The sequence below is a fragment of the Rousettus aegyptiacus genome, unplaced genomic scaffold, assembly GCF_014176215.1.
Source record: "Rousettus aegyptiacus isolate mRouAeg1 unplaced genomic scaffold, mRouAeg1.p scaffold_m13_p_5, whole genome shotgun sequence".
Taxonomy (NCBI): domain Eukaryota; kingdom Metazoa; phylum Chordata; class Mammalia; order Chiroptera; family Pteropodidae; genus Rousettus; species Rousettus aegyptiacus.
Genome location: NW_023416308.1, coordinates 69,043,689 through 69,061,225, shown reverse-complemented (window position 1 = coordinate 69,061,225; position 17,537 = coordinate 69,043,689). Strand labels below are relative to the sequence as shown.

At 38.8% G+C, this 17,537-nt stretch overlaps 1 protein-coding gene across 5 annotated transcripts in view; it reads right to left on the bottom strand.

The window, feature by feature from the left end:
- Nucleotides 1–16,180, bottom strand: part of RAB30 (RAB30, member RAS oncogene family) — a 72,269-nt gene extending 56,089 nt beyond the window's left edge. For 2 of the 5 annotated variants that reach the window (XM_016160337.2, XM_016160333.2), the window contains exon 1: nucleotides 15,973–16,180. The gene's annotated coding sequence lies outside the window, so the exon portion shown is untranslated. Of the gene's footprint in view, nucleotides 1–14,008 lie in introns of all 5 variants that reach the window. The other 3 variants (XM_016160336.2, XM_016160332.2, XM_016160335.2) reach the window with 3 other exon arrangements.
- Between the last annotated feature and the right edge of the window lie 1,357 nt (nucleotides 16,181–17,537).

Sequence of the window (17,537 nt, the reverse complement as noted above, 5' to 3'; positions counted from 1 at the left end):
CAGCTGGGAAAACTCTCTCTGACAAGACACTGTAGCTTATGCCCACAAGGAAGCCTTGAGGGAGTATGAGGCACAGGTTAAAAGTACTGAGACCTCCATGTGATTTTGTCAAAATCTTACAGTTGGAGGCCTCTGAGAGCCAGATGACAAGGTCTCTTGGGACACCAAAGATAGACGATGAGGCATATAAGCTGAAGTTACCCTTTTTTGGAGAGGGAGAGGGGATCAACTACATAAACTTAGCTGGTTTCAATCAGCATTCTCTCAGATGATTTTTATGATCTGCTTCTAGGAGACAAATTGCCAAGATCAAACACATTCATACACTACCTGAGAAAGGCAAAAAAGCGGAGAAAATTAACATTTTAGTAAGAGCCATTTATCCCTGATAGCTGGTGATCCACCAATTCAGAAGACAGGAAATTGGCGGAGCTGTCCTTTAGCATGTTGGAAAACATGAAGATCTGCCTCTCCGGCTACTTACTGGGTTCCAAGATGGAGAGGGAGGCCCTGTACACCAGTGCAGTTCCTCCAGAAATAGAAAATCTAAGATCCTAAAGAAGTATATGGCAGTGTAAGGGGCAAAGGCCTTGATTTTAACAACCTGTACTTGAACCACTGCTCAGTCTCCAGTTAGCTATGACCTTAAGCAAGTCATGATCTCTTTGAGTTTCAGTTTATATATCTAAAATGGATAAGAAGACCTACCTTATAGGATTGTGGGAAGGATAAAACAAAATTATGAATGGAGAGGTCATTGCACAGTGCCTAAAGCATAGTAGCTGCTCAGTAAATGTTAGCTCCCAACTTTTCCTCCTCTTCAACCCTCACTTCAATTTCTTGGTATTGGAACTCTAATACTTAGTCATTCTAATTCTTAGTAATTCACTGGCCTTTAGTAATCTTGAGAAAATCACAAATACTATCCAATGTCTTGACCATTTTACTTGCCTTTTTGAACTATAACCATCTGTGACTTTAGATATGAACATTTCAAATAAGTCTGGGTCCTTGGACCTCTTATAGTTTCACTTCATGCTTCCTAAATTCATTTTGAAAGAAAGGAAAAACTCCCAGGTCTGTCTTCAATCTGATAAGCTTTCTCTAATCTGGAGGAAAATCTAACCCTTATAAATATTTGGCACATAGCTGTATTTGACAATGGTCAATTCAACTAAACTTTCCACAAGGCTTAAAATAAAAAGGAGTTATGAGTTCACCAAAGCTTTGCTTAATTTAGTAAATACGCAGTGTGCTTATGACCATAAGGACAACTGAAAGGATGAGGTTCTTGTGATCTTTGTTATCTTCTTGGTCTTTGGGATTATTTCCTCTTGACATCCTCTTATCCAAGACAGGGTCAGGCGTCCCTCCTCTATGCTCCAATCTTCTGTATCCACCACTACAAGCACTATGACCATACTGTACAATTCTATTTTATGTCTCCTTCACTAATCTGCAACCTCCTTTCAGAAAAAGACAATGTTCTGTGAAATCTCAATTACCAGTAACCACCAGCACAGTCCCTGGTATACAACCGACACTAAATTAGTGCTGGATAGATGTAGAGTTTTTAGATCTGGGAGAAACATTAGAATAATCTGATCTAATACTAGGTCTTCATTTCACAGTTAAAGAAGGAGCCAAAGAGCTGTAAGATAACTCAGCCAAGGTAGCCTTGAAGGCAGCAAGATGACAAGTCGTGTCAGTCACATGCCATCTGACTATAAGTTCAAAGGCAGACATCACTTCTCACTCATTACCAAGGGAAGCAATGTAGCTTAGAGGGTACCACATGGGCACCACACAAAGTCTTGCTCCTGCTACCGCTCAGTCATGTGACTTTGGGCAAGTTACTTCATCTCTGAGTCACAATTTCTGCATCTGTTAATTAAGACTATTAATAACTTCAGAGATTGGAGCCATTATATCTTCCGACATACGTAAAGTATCTAGCATAGCACTGGCACGATGTGCTAAATAAATGTTTACTGAATGAATCATGAATGAGTCCCTGTCCAGCATACCATGACCTCATGAACCTGGTTTAGACTTTGTATTTAAGTGTCTACCCACATGGAAGGTGGCTGGGACATCCATAATTATAGAACCATGTACTTGGAGATTTGTTCCTTGCTAGAATTGGATTTTAAAGCAGCACCAAGTAGCCTCTAAACTTTGCTCACTGTTCCTTCTACCTGGGTTGCCCTTCCCACCTTCCTTATTGCCATATAAATCTTACCCATCTTCCATTGCCCAGCCAGATCTACACTGTCTAGGAAGCCAGGTCTAATTCCTATGATGCCATCGGTCCTTCCTGTCTCACCAATTACTTTCCAGCACATAGTAGAAAGGTGTATATGTTTGCTTTTTAAAATTATGGTTAAATATGCATAATACAAAATTTATCATTTTCATCATTTTTAAGTGTACAGTTCAGTGCTGTTAAGTATAATCAATCTCCAGAATTTTTTCATTTAACGAAACTGAAACTCTATACTTGTTAGATAACAACTCCCCACTGCCCGCTCCCCTATCCCCTGGCAACCACCATTCTACTTTCTGTTTCTATGAGTCTGACTACACTAGGTACCTCAAAAAAGAAGCACTATACAATATTTGTCCATTTGTGTCTAGTTTATTTTACTTAGCATATTTTCCAGGTTCACTCATGTTTAAGGTTCACTTTTTAACACTGAATAGTCTATGGCCATGCCACCCTGAATGGGCCCAATCTCCTCTGATCTCAGAAGCTAAGCAGAGTCCGGCCTGGTTAGTACTTGGATGGAAGACCAGGTACTGTAGGCATTAAAAAGAAAAAAAAAAAAAAGACTGAATAACATTCTACTGTATGTGCATACCACATTTTGCTTATTCATTCATCTCTTGATAAACACTTGGGTTGCTTCTACCTTTTGGCTATTGTGAATAACGCTGTTATGAATATGGGTGTACAAAGGTATATCTGTTTTATCTCCTCTACTTGAGTGTAAATTTCTTAATAAAAAAGAATGGGTCTCAATCATCTCTATAGGTCTCAAAGTGCTTGAGAGGTGATTGACACTCAATAAACACCTATCAAATAAGTTAAGAAAGGACTCTGCTCCAAACATGAAGTGAAAAAGTAATCATCTTCCACATGGATTTGCCAAATGGCAGTATCATACAGCAGAAAAGCACAAGCTTTGCAGTAAGACAGTCTTGATTTCCGGCCCTGGATCTGCCTCTTACTTGTCATAGGATCTCGTGCATGTTACTGAAGCTCTCATAGCTTGTTTCTTCAAGTTGTTTTTGCTACAATTAAACATTATAACTTATGTAAAGCAGTTAGCCCAGCTCTTGGTACATCATACACTCAAAAACTGTTTGCCAATATTATTATATAAAATTATATAATAAAAAGTAACTTATTGTACTATGAACATGCCCTTTAGCTTCCTGACCATGATAATTTTAAAAGTAAAGAGCACAGCAGTATTCTGAAACCAAACAATTTATGGCAGTAACAGCTGAAACAGACAGGACCACCACAGTAACAATGACTCGGTTCAGTATTATCAAACCTGGAATCTTCAGCTATACAGTTGCAGCTCCAGTAGTTGCAAATGTCACTTCAAAGAGACAGATCTAAATATTATACTAAGGGTCATCTTACTCAGCAGAGCAGCCTGTTCTAGATCTTATCAATGTTTTTAAATCAGGATTACTTGCAGTTTTTTTGTTTGTTTTTTGGTTTTTTGATTCCTGGGCTAAATCTATTTTGAATTTCATCTTTCATATTTTAAAGCATTGAGCAAAAAGACAAAAGAAATAAATAGATCTTTATTACTGTTTCAGAAAGAAATATTTATTTCACTCTATCTCAAAGGAAATTTAGCTCCCCGACGCCAGTCCCAGTTCCTCTAGGACACGAATTCCTTTTGAGGTTGCTATCCAAATTTCTAAACCAGAAACATTCCTTCCAAAGTTAGCCTCTAGAAAGTGGAGTTCTTACATATTAGAAGAAAAAGCTTATTCGAGTTTCTTTTTGTCTGCCAAAACAACTAATATTTGATACGGCTAATTAAAATGGTTCTCTAAGACAAAATTGGAAACTTAATTGTCTGGTAAAGGAGAGAGATGGGAAGAAAAAGAAAAAGTAAAAGGAAGTTGCCTGAATGCTAATACTGGCCTAAATATGGCCCCAAGTGACCATAACTCCTAACTTTCCTTGGACGATCATGATTTCATGTAAATTTATACTGAGATGATTTACTAAATGGATAACAAAACATGATTTGCTATATATTTTTGTAATGTTTTTCAATTAAATGAATTTATAAATAAAGGATAAAATTCTTTGTCAGAACATAATTCTCAATTTGGGGTTTAAAACAATAGTGTTGCCATATGCCATGTGTCAATTTTAGTTTCGCTCCCAAGCAATGGCTAAGGGCTACTGGCTGCCTTGTCCATCAGGGATCCTCAATGTACTTCAAAGCCCAGCGGGTGAAGGTCACCATGCTGAGACTTGATACCCAAGACGTTGTTTAATCCTCACAACAATCCTATGCTCTAGGTATTGTCATATCCTCACCCTTCTTTTTTACCTTTTTATTTTGAAATAATTTTGGACTTAGCAAAAAAAAAGCAAGAAAATTACTAGGAATTCATATATATGCTTCACTCAGACTACCCAAATGTTATTTTACTGCATTTGCTTTATCATTCTCTCTCTGCTAATAGATATGACTTTACCACTAGGTACTTATTATATCCTCAAAAATAAGGACATTCTCTTACAGTTTCACAATATAATTATCAAAATTAAAAAATCAATATTGATACTATACTATATTCAAATTTCACCAGTTGATCACATAATGTCATTTATGGCAAAAGAAAAAAATTTTCTTTGGTCCAATCCAATTCAGGATCATGTGATGTGTTTAGTTTTCTTTGTGTCTTTAGTCTCCTTTAATCCAGAACTATTCCTCACTGTTTGTCTTTCATGACCTTGACATTTACTTTATAGACTGTTTCTCAATTTGGGTTTATCTGATATTTCCTTGTGATTAGATTCATTTTTGGCAGGAACGCCACACAGGCAATGATTTATCCTTCTCAGATGCTGACTTGTCTCATCACTGGCATTAACACTGATCATTTAGTGAAAATGGTGTCAGCCACCTTTGACCTCTGTGAAGCAGTTCTCTCCCCCTTTGTAATTAATAAGTATCTTATGAAGAGATATTTTAGACTAGGCTCCTCTATCATAGATGAGGAATATGAGATTCAGAAAAGTTGTGACTTGTCCAAGATCACACAGCTTTAAAGTGCCAGAACACAAGCTCAAAGTCCAGTTTGTAAGCCCCCATTCTTTGAATTCTTCTAAAGCATCCCATGCCTCATAGATCAGTCACCAATGGCTAAAGCAGCCTCGTCTACTGCCCTTACTATGCATACTAGGAAAACCAATATGAGGACACCATGGCCCATAGAATCCTGGTACTTCCCCTGATCTAAAGAAATAACACGATCCAAGCCACTCTCTCTAGGGTTGCTTCTAAAGGACGAGAAATCCTTAGGTCAGCACTTTATACCCAAGCACCCCACTCTCTGATTAATGAACCTAGGAGAGCACTGGAGAAGGAAAAGTCAGCTGGTACTTTAGTAGAAGATGGAAATGTACATGCATTAGGACACCAGGCTGAACCAGGAAACTTTAAGTATGTCATCCCTACCCCAAGGCCAACTCACTACACTCTGACCCTTCAGTTGGCCATCTGAAACTTCATTTTGAGATATCGTTTCTAATTTTTTTAATTTTCGGAATAAATAATACATTGGTAGTACATTCATGTGGTTCAAAACTCAATGCGATATACACATTTAGAAGGGCTAGAATTAAAAAAAGATAATAAGAATATAGAGAAACTGCTGGAGGAAATATAGAATGGTGCAGCTGCTTAGGAAAACCATTTGACAATTCCTCAAAAGTTCAAACATAAAGTTATCAGTTGACCCGACAATTGCACTCCTAGATATAAATGCAAATTAAATAAAAACAGATTTCTGCTTTAAAACTTATAGGCAAATGTTTACGGTAGCATTCTTTGAAATGGCCAAAAAGTGAAAATAACCCCAGTGTCCAACTGATGAGTGAATAACTAAAATGCAGTATATTCATACGATGAAATATTATTTGGCAATAAAACAGGAATGGAATACTGATCTGTGCTACAACGTGGATGAACCTTGAAAAGATTATGCTAGTGAAAGAACCCAGTCACAAAAGACCATTTATATGAAATATCAAGAATTGGCAAATTTATAGGGACAGAAATAAATTAGTAGTTGCCTAGGAGTGGAATGCAAGGGTAAGGAAGATAGCAAAGACGGCTAATGAGTATAAGGTTTTTTGGGAGGATGATGAAAATGTTCTAGATTCTGATAATTGCATAACTCTGTGAACATACTAAAAACCACTGAATTTGACACTTCAAAAGGGTGAATTGTGTGATGTGTGAATTACATCTCAATAAAGCTATTTAAAAAATCAGCATTTTATAAAATAGTAAATCTCAAGAAATCTCACTACACACACACACACACACACACACACACACACACACACACACACACACAACCACTCACTCCTGCTACCCTGTACCAGTAACCACTTTGCTATTTTATATTCCTCCAGGAATTCTTTGTTCAAATCAAAATATGTTTAGCCTCACTTCTTTCACAAAACTTGCACTGTTCTGCCACCTTATTTCTTTCACTTAATATATCTTTGGAGATTTTTCCATTATCAATATCTGCATAACACCCTAACTCTTGTTTGTAGATTAATAGATTTCCCTTGTGTGAACACACCCATTTAACCAGTTTCTCACTGATGCACACTTAGGGTTGTTTCCAATCATTTGCTATTACCACCAATGATGCTAGTTTTAACTTGGTTTCATCAGATGGCATTCTGCTCCTGGACTACCAGGAATCGGCACTAGTAACAGGAGCAACTTCAGAGTTAGTCAGAACTGGGTTTGCATCTGGTCTCATCTGCTAACTAACTATGTGACACTGGAGAAGTTACTTGTATTTTCTGAGCCTTAATTTCCTCACTTTTAAAGTGGATGAAATCCTACCTACTTTATCAGGTTGTTTTTAGGGTTAAGTAAAATAGAACAGAAACCCCGTGGCCAAATTTGGGACAATCTGTGTATCATAAAGCATAAGGTTGGAAAAAAAGAAGACAGAAGGTTAGTAATAGATTAAAACACATTAGGTGGAAAAAAAGAATGCAGGAATCCAAGTGATACCAAAAAAAGCAGGGGGTGGGGGGGGGGTGTTGCTAAAAGCTAATCTGTCAGAAGAACATCAGGTAATAAATACAGAAGGAAGGAAAGACACAGAAATTCATCCTTTTATAGATACCAATTGATCTAGGCAAGGATTATCGATAGATGTTAAAACTGTTGGATATAAATTGTTTAGGAACAGGACAGCCACACAATCTCAAAGGATCACCCTACAGATAATTTTATTAATTACAAAGAGAGACGAGTACCTTTACAATTCAGAAATCTAGCAATACTACCTCATCCAAATGATCGAACCTGTCATCACAGTGATGTTACAAACTTACATTATGTGTCACCTAGTGCAATACAAGGCAAGGGAAGCAACATCACCTATAGGGAATTCTTAGCACAAATGTTTAACCTGAGTCTAATAATGAGAACACAATCAGACAAATCTAATTAATAGTCTACCAGGCAACAGATTTGGAATCTTCAAATTTTCAATGTCATAAAATACAAAAAAGGCAGGGGCACTGTGCTACTAAACTAGAGATCTAATCCTTGATTAGATCTTGGGTCAAAAAGAAAAAAAAAGTTATAAACAACATTGGAACGACTGGGGGAAAAAACTGAAAATACTGTTTCAATGTAATATTATGGTTACATGGGAGAATGTCCATATTCTTAAGAGATATACATTCCAGTACTTAGAGATAAAGTGCTATGACATCTGCAACCTGGTTTTAAGTAGTTTAGAAAAAAAAAGTGTGTGTGCATGTGCGTGTGTGCGCGCTTGTGTGGAAAAAGAAAGCAAATTAATCCGGATGAAGGTGTATGGGGTATTTGCTGTAATATTTTGCAATTTTTCTATATGTTTGAAAATTTTCAAAATAATCTGGGGGAAAAATCGAATAAAACATGTAAACCATCTGGTACCGAGTAGATGCTATGACAGTTCATGTCATAGCTTCAGCTAACTCAATAGATTTACTGAAAGCTCCTCTCCTGTGTCTATAGGTAAAATGAACTACATTAAAGGCCACCAGCCAGTCCTGCCTTCATAAAACTTACACTTTCGATCAGAAGGCAAGGCAAAAACAGGAAGCAGCTGGAGAAGCAGTATGATTTTGGTTCCAGAAAATCTACCTAGGACCTATATCTGAAAATTTTTTTAAACTTGGTAACTTTAAAAAACAAAACAAGTCATTTAACCTCACTAAGAAGTTTCCTCATTTATATGTAAAAATTGAGCTAAAGTCTACCAACTAGGATTGAGAGAATAAGACAGCTTACATAAAACACCTCTATAAGCATCTTTTATTGAAGACTCTCTTTAAAAGGTATTAGTCTCCTAGAATATAAGTGGGGAAGAAGGACAACTAGATGGTTCCACCTTTGTTTCCCTATCAGAACATCCAGCACAGGACCTTGCATTTAGCTTATGCTCACGAGTATTCGTTGAAGTAACAATAAGACTTTATGAGACATTCAGAATGTCTTTCAGGCTACAAATGACATTGGAATTAAAGGAAAGATTAACATGAGTTGGCCCAGCCAGAAACAGCAGCACCTTCACAACAGCACATATTTATGTGCACCCAAGTTTGCTGAAGCCCCTTTATACATGTTATTTCATTTGAGCCTCACTATAATCTCCATTTCATAGATGAAGAAACTGTTGCTTGAAAAGATAAATTACCCGCTTAGCACACAACTCAAATTTGTGTTTGCTCCACCCAGCCACAAAAGAATGAAAATAATTGGCTAAAAGGATGGAAATAATTCACAGCTAATGAGCCTTGCAACATCTTCCTTAGGGTCCTGGTTGGGTCAGAGTGAGTCACTAATGGTCACTCCTAAATTCATACTTTTACTAAAGAAAAATGACAAAAATATGCCCTGGGATTGCTTCTATTGATAATCAAAAAGGTGAACAAATCAGGACTTTCAACCACCTGCTTCAGATATTTAAAAAGTGGAACTTAAATTCTCCTTTCTGCTATGGTTGTGTGACTGAGAGGAAGTGAGCAGAAAAGGCTATTTTCTTCTCAAGGTTGATGGTGTCCACATTTTAGTGAAGTTAACCATAACAAAAAATAAAATTTTCTGCCAAATTTCCTGGGAAAAATTCTTGGCTGCTTTATTTTCTCCGTTCACTTTTTAAACACCATGCTGTGTTAGAGGGCAGGGATAATATATCTTATATCTCTCATGGAGAGGTTTTTATGTTATTTACATACCAACCTTCATTACAGCCATTTCCAAAAACCAGCAGGAACTCTGCGATTCCATTTTTGCCCACTTTCTTTCCACCAATCACGACTTCCTTCCCTTAGTAAGAGAGTTTATCTCAAGTGGCTAATGACCTTGGCAATGGTATGTAGAAATGGCACTGTCATTCATTGATAAGAATTTACATCAGGGGGCAATTAAAGGGAAACTATTCATGCCATTTGACCCAGCATTTCTACCCCTAGGACATATCCTACGGAAATGTTCTCACAAATTCATCACAAAAGGATGCATACTCAAATGCTCACTGCAGCATTACCCTAAAGCCCTTAAAATGGGTAAATTAGAGCAACATACAAATACGTGGGACAAATGCCCAAAATATATTAAGGTAAAGAAAGCAAACAAAACAATATGTATTACAATAATATTTTAATATGTATGATATACTAATACACAGCAAAATATCAATAGTAGATTATCTTTGTGGGGTAGAATTAAGGGGAAATTTTCCTACGTAGTTCATTGTGCATTTCTGTAATAAATTTTTATTAATCTTATTTATGTCTAGAATCAAGAAACGAATTGAAGGTATATATTTATGTGCCCTTTCTCATCCTTTCCTCTTCACTTCAGCTAGTTTGCAGCTCCACCTGTATTACTGCCTCTAGTCATATCAAAGATAGATTGCCAGCTGGAGAAGTTTGCGCTCTTATCGACAGGATCGTGTTTAGAAAGGACACAAAGATCACTTACATGATCCCCAACAAATGGTATTCCAGCTCACAGGCTGATTAAATATTTACAGTGAGCAAGAAAATCACTACCTTTTAAAGCAAGCCTTGACATCTTCTAGCTTTGTTGGGACACTCCTAAAGATGACATTCAGGAACGGCAACTGTTTAAACACCAATACTTACATATCAGGCTCAGCAGACAAAATCATTTAAGAAAACTAACATTGTTACTGATTATCTAGCATGCGGCTCCCATTAAAATTTCCCCAATTGTTCCAAAAATGTCCTTTATAGCTTTTTTTTAAAGGCCCGGAATCCAATCAAGGGTTACATGTTGCATTTGGTTGTCACAGCTCTTTAGCCTCCGGTAATCTAGATCAATCACCCATACATTTTGTTTTATTTTGTTTTGTTTGTCTTTCACGGCAGTGACATTTTGAAAGATCACAGGCCAGCTGTTTTGCGGTATGTCCCACAATCTGAATTTGCCTGATTATTTCTTCATGATTAGATTTAGGTTAAACATTTTGGCAAGAATTTTACATCAGTGATGTTGTGTACCTTCCATTGCGCCAGGTTATATAGTTACACTAAGTTATGTTTTTATTCATTTTGTCACTAAGCAAGCATCACCCAGTAAATAAAATATTTAAAACAATTAATAAAAACAACTACCATGAATACCAGATATACTAGGTATAGTGCAAGATAGTAAACACATTATCTCATTTAAACCTCACAGCAGTCTGGCAAAGAAACAGGTTCAAGGAAGTAAGCTAACCTGCCCAAGGACACACATGCTGTGATAGAAAATATGTGCTTGCACATGTGAGCACACACACATGCACTTTAACATATGATCACAGGAGCTTATGGTCTCCTTGAGGATACTCCACGGACAAGTGAAAAAACTCTACCTTAGACTACTCTTGAGGAGGCCTATCTAGTTTTCAACAGTTGGATTCCTATGGGGAAGAAACGAAAAAACTGAAAATAAATGAATTGTGGTCCATATAAAATTCGTTCATTCTTGGAAATGTTCTCATATGGTGATGGCACATATTTTCACCAAAGCCAAGAAAATAGGGTAATGGCTTCATAAATTATTATAACATCCTGATGTTTTCGCTGTTTGTCTTCATTTTTAACTATTCTACAACAAAGTGAGAGAAATAAAGGCAATGTAGAGAAACTTTTGTGAAGCTAAATATATTTTAATTTTAAAATTAAGCTCTTCCTACAACTTTTGATATTTAATGTTCTTTATGAGATTAATGTAAAGGGAGACATTTCAAAATATCTTTACTATAGAAAAATAACTATTGTCAACAGCTCAAACCCATCTTATCATTTTTTTGTACTTATCTATAAGATTCAAAAGTTTGAGATCCATTGGTTTAGGAAACTCTATACAATTAAAATTATTTTTGAGAAACTAATTTGAATAAAGGAAGTACAAATCAAAAAGAAACCAGATCTGAAATTTTCTGAATTTCCCTAAACGTCGTCCACAAAACCAAAGGCTTCCGTCTCAGGAATACACGCTGATGGATTTGTTAAAAGCATTTTACATTTGACATTTGCATTACTAAATGCTTTCTTCCGATGTGTTGGTATTTCCTGCTTTTGAATGGGCCCTTAGTGACTTAGGTTAGTTCACTCAATCAACAAATATTCAGAGTCCCTAATTTATGCTAGGTACTCTATTGGATGCCTGGTAACAGTGTGGAGAGTTCTTTCTTGCCTTCCTGTCTCGTCTAAAGTCACCAGCCACTTTGTGGATACTACTTCTCCTTCAAGGAAAGAATAATGAAAGCCTCCCTTGGGACTGTGCTCTCCTAGCAAGGCCTACATACTTCTGTCTGTGATTATTTGTTTATGTGTTTCTACCTCACCTAAGCAAATTCTTCCAAAGCAGATACTGTCTTATTCAATGCTATCTTCCCAGTACAGTGCACGTATATCTGGTAATCAGTATAAATTCATGAAATAAATATATTTTACAGATGAGGAAACTAAAGGTCAGAAAAATAATATATGTCAAACTACATACAGCTAATAAATAATTATAAAGCCCCACCAGAGCTCTCTTCTATTCCACCATGCCGCATCGTACATGCAGACCGGGTAAGAGAAAGATCTTAAATGTCTTCCTGGAACCTCGAATTCAGCATCTACAAAAGTCCTTCTTTCTCAAAACAACAACAACGAACTCTGGTCCCATCCCGTGTTCTCTTTCCCTGTCAATGGTATCTCCAGCAGCTCAAGGAAAAACTCAAGTTATCTTGACTCTCTCTTCTCCCTATCCCTATAGCCAATCAATCAACAAGCTTATCAATTATAATCTTCAAACTTAGTATCTCTCTAACCTCTTCCCTTCTCTCCAAGCCCTCTGCTACCATCATCACTCACACTGACAACAAAATGACTTATTATTTGGTCTTCACAAATTCACTTTGGCAAATTTTCTCCAATCTCTTCTCCACTTAACAGCCATGGTGATGTGTTTACTATCTTTCTACATATGTAATTGATCAAGCCAATTAAAGCCCTCTATTAGGTTTCTATTGCTCTTAAGATAAAAGCCGAAATTCATCTGTGGCTCAAAAAACTGCCCACTGTGTAGCCTCTGCCCACCTCTCCAGCCTCATTCTTATTCATTTTGGTCTCTTCCCCCACATACTGACAGACTTCCTTTCAAATCCCCATATTTACCACTTTTTCCTTTGTACTTTGAACATGCAGTTCTGTCAGAAACCCTCTTTGCCCCTCTCTAGGTATCTCCCATTGCCATGCTAAATTACTTCCACTGACTCTTCAAGTCTCTTGAAATGTCACTTCCTACAGGAAACCTTCTGTGATTCCCCCAGACAAGGGGAGAGCATCAGTTAGGGACTCCTGTTCTACTTTGTAAAACATCCCCGTTTGGCAGTAACATTCATCACACTTGCAATTACTTATCCAATGATTGTCTCCCCTACTAGAATATAAACTCCATGAAGGCAAGAGAGGCTTCTCTTTTCACTGACGTATCCACAGTTATTAGAACATAGTAGCTGCATAACTAATATTTGTTGTCAAAATGACAAACTGGGGCCAGATTGTAGTAGGCAAAGTAAATAAAGGAGCAAAGAGAATTATCCTTTCGCAAATATGTAAACTGAGGCAGTAAGAAGTGCATAGTTATTTAAGGTCATAGAGATAGTAGTGATGGGGCCAAAGGTAATACAGCATTTAGCTCATTTTTCCACCCTAAAACAAGAAATGTGTGGGTGGGAGAGGGAACATCTTAGAAGAAGAAAATTAGAAATGAGAAGATGGTGAGAGAGAGGTCTAGGATGACAGCTCCTGAAGCTCCCTGGCACACCAGTTGCCTCCAGATGGACAACAGACTTTCCATGCCTAGAGAAGCACTATGTTAAACAAACAAACAACTACCACTACACCCTTCTCCTTAAGAGGTGGATATAAAATAGCAAATGTCTTTCAAACACAAAGGAGAAGAAACCACAGGAGGGAAAGATGTTGTCCCTTCAGGTGTCTCCAACAAAACAAATGGGTAGTTTGGCCACCTGGGTTGCTCCTCTGCAATTAACAGAGACTAGAGGGGAGAAAACAGCCTTCCCACCACTTACTGGAGCAGGGATAAGAAAAAATAAATAGTAAATGAGGCAGAAACCATTTAAAGTCTACTTATTCTTTAGGAATCATGAGAACATTTCATGTAAAGCATTTTAAAACCTTGCTAACCTATTGGTGGTTCTTAAATCAGGTATCAATGCTGTTGGCATGAACTCAACTGCAACATTTCATTGTCCACGTGCTGCTGGGGCCAACTTATGTCTGTCACAGAAGCCAGAAACCAGGTCAAGGGGTCAGGCTCATTGTTGCTCATCCTGCCAAGTACCGACTGCAAGAAAAAAAAAAGACAAAGCCTCCTCAAAGAGGACTCTGTGGAATAAATATTCACATGGTCTACACACACCCTGGAGTTTCTGGATGAAGTAAAGAAGGGGTGGGGAGGGTATTCAGAGATTGGAAAAAGACTTGGTAAAAGAGACATGTATACTAGTGATAAGAGGGAGACACAGAGGAAAAATAAGAATTGCAAATGGAGAAAAAGGAAAAGAAAACTGAAAGAACTTAGGGGTATCAAGAAATGGGGAAAGGAAGGTACGAGGGAAAAGGGCAAAGCGCCCAAAAGAGTAAGCAACAGAGAGACATAGAGAGACAACGCCAGGCAGTCCATCTTTCCTCAAATCCAAAAGCTGCTCATTGCATTCCAATAAATCACTCTGCTACAAAGCACATACAATAGACTGTCCTTTGCATTCAGTAACAAGCAGCATTAAACAAAGTATAACCCAGCTGCAACTTCGGAGATCCAAGGGTCTGAATTAAAAATGAACAAAACTAGTTTAGCAGCAGAAGACAACTAGTAATGACTTTCCCCCAATGCCTGACTTGCCTTTAAAAGGTTTGGCATTAAGAATTAAGCATAAAGTACCCTGGCATTTCTCCTTTTTTTGACATTCCAAGAGGGGGTGTGGTTGACCCCAGGTCCATTCATTTCCAAGATTGTAGAACTCTCAGCTAAGACCAGCTCCATCTGCTGTTTATCTCAAAGTAACATATTTATTGCACTAATCATCCTAATAACTTTCAAGAAGAGAGCCAACATCATACAAGTCAGAATGCTTTCTGTCCTGTTAAATTTGTGTGTTTAAAAACAAAACAAACAAACAAACAAACAAAACACTACTAGGCGCCTTGGTTTCCTCGGTTAGGATCGCTCTCCTCTATGGGTACCTTTCATTAATGGCAAATGAAAAGTAACAGTGCTTCTAACTTTCCCTTTCCCTAATGGGTCAAAATGAACCCAGGTTTCCTTAACAATCCCATCTCCAAAGCGTTATTTGTGACTGGTGACTGTGCCTCAGGAAACAGCAGCTCGTTAAGGTACCTCTGCCAGTGGCAAGGAGCCTATTGAAATGTAATTTAAAACACTCACACAAGCACAAATCTGTCGGCACCACTCCTGCAGTCGGGAGAACACTTAACGAAAATGCTGCTTCCAGCAGCATAAGAGAAGCTTCCCCAGACACGTGAAATGTTTCTGACTGGCACGGAGTGCACCATTAAAGGACACTGTCACCTCAAATCGGCAGAAAAGGCGAGACAAACGACATAGACACACACGCACATAAAATAGAGCCCCACAAAACTTAATCTACTCAGAAGCACGCTCATCTTAAAAACGAATAGTGTGTGCTCGCCCAAGCGACATAGAAATGTTCTAAAGTAGTGCGACCACATTAAATCACTGTCTCCATTTCTCCCCACGCATCACCCCTTCCCACTCAAACCTCAGCACTCGGGCCGTATGTGACAGGACTGTAGTCCTCCACCTCTGCTTTCTTATGATTTTTCAAGAGCTCTTCCCAACATCCTCCCCAGCCCAACCCCCTTTCTCAGCCTCAAAAAGGTTGAGGGGAGTTGCGACTAGAGAACTGGCAGGAATCAGTCCTCCGGCGGGGGAAGGTTGCTAGAGTTGTTCTTTGCAATGACCCAAATTGCACAGAGCTTTTCGCTTAGCAGCGCTTGCGAGCACCATCCCAATCCTCCCGCCCCCCATCTTCCCAAAAGAAAGCCCTGAGAATTAAGCGGGAGGAATAACTTGGTAAAAATCATTTGAATAAATCACTTCAACTCACCTGGTTTGGGATTTTTCTCCCCACCCCAGGCATACACAGAAATGATGTGCGAATGAGTCACCCACGCAACGGAAGGTGTTGCGATGTCCTAAGTCCAAGGACTGGAGTGAGTCCTTGCCCTGGTGCTGCTGCTACTCTTAGCTCAGCTGGAGCGAGCGGCAATCGCAAGCCCAGCAGCAGCAGGGGGGTGGATAGACCATAGCACAATGAATGCAGTGGGGTTTTTGCAATGACATCATCCCTGTCCAAAAGGCCCCAATAGCCATGCTCAGGAGCGCTGCATTTTGGGAATTGTAGTTTTCTTGAGGCTTGGCGGGACCCCGAGGCAATTGCCGGAACTACAATGCCCAAAATGCGCCAAGGTCGGACGCGCCCAGGGCGAGCGAAAGGATCCTAAAAGGCTTGGACGCCATGTTAGGAGTGTCGGGACGATTCCTCGGAGCCGGGCTGAGTTTTTAGGGAACGCGGGAGCTGAGTGGTGGTGCATTGGGACGGTGAGGCGGAGGACAAGCCCTTAGAAGAGCCCAGGGTCTGAGCCTGGCAACCGGGGGGGTGGAGGCGGCATTTGGGGATAGATGTAAGGCGTGTCTGGCTGGAGGTGGTATCAAGTGGCCGAGTGGGTCTCGGCCTCAGGGTACTGCAGGGGTTGCAATGGCCCGCTACGCCTCTTTCCATTTTCTAAGTAAGGGAGTCAGTTTACTTCTGGAGTCGAAGCATCATTTAGACCCTTTAACCGGACAACGGGGCATTTGGCATTTTCGTTGAGGTACCAGGGTTCCGGGCAGCGACCTGCTCTTCTCGCCTTTGGTCGGAGATGTTTCCACCCACGAAGTTGGGCTGTCCCTCCCAGATTTATTTTTAACTTCTTAATTTATTTTCCACCCTTCCTTACCCCTCCCCAAGGTTCCGGACCTCATTGGTTTTTCTTACAGAATGATTTGCAAAAGTACAAAGAAATCGATGTTGGAACGTAGCCAAGCTTCAAAGGGACGGACGGTGTTTTGGCACCGCAATTAAAAAAAGCTAAGGAGACGCCTTCAGGAGTAACACCTGGTTCAAAATGACTTCATACGTACCAGCGAAAGCAGGGAGATGTCGAATGGAAATATTATTGACGATAGGCTTTTGATGGTTGGCGCTCAGTTCTAGAGTAGCAGGGATTCTTGGATAAACCTAAGAATGTATGCTAAAATACTGCAGAGATGGGATGTTCATTAGTAGGGATCACCAACTTATTTAAAAAATACGTTTGTGTTTTAATTTAATTTCAGATTTACGACTACTTTAAGAACTAATTTTTTTAACTGAGTACAACTGAAACCAAAATCACTGGTCTTTATTTTGCGTAGTATCTCAAATGGACTGTATTTTTTTTTTCCAATTGTTCTACTAAAACTGTGTGTGTGTTATTTTTCAGTCTGTCCACACTGTGGAAAGATGGGAAATTTCTAAGCCTCAGTGATAATAGCCTCATAGGGGTGTGGAACAGGATTAAACAAAAACTGATAATCTGTGTAAAGCATTTAGCAGAGGGTTTTGGAACAAGTAAATTCGTTTGGGCTGCC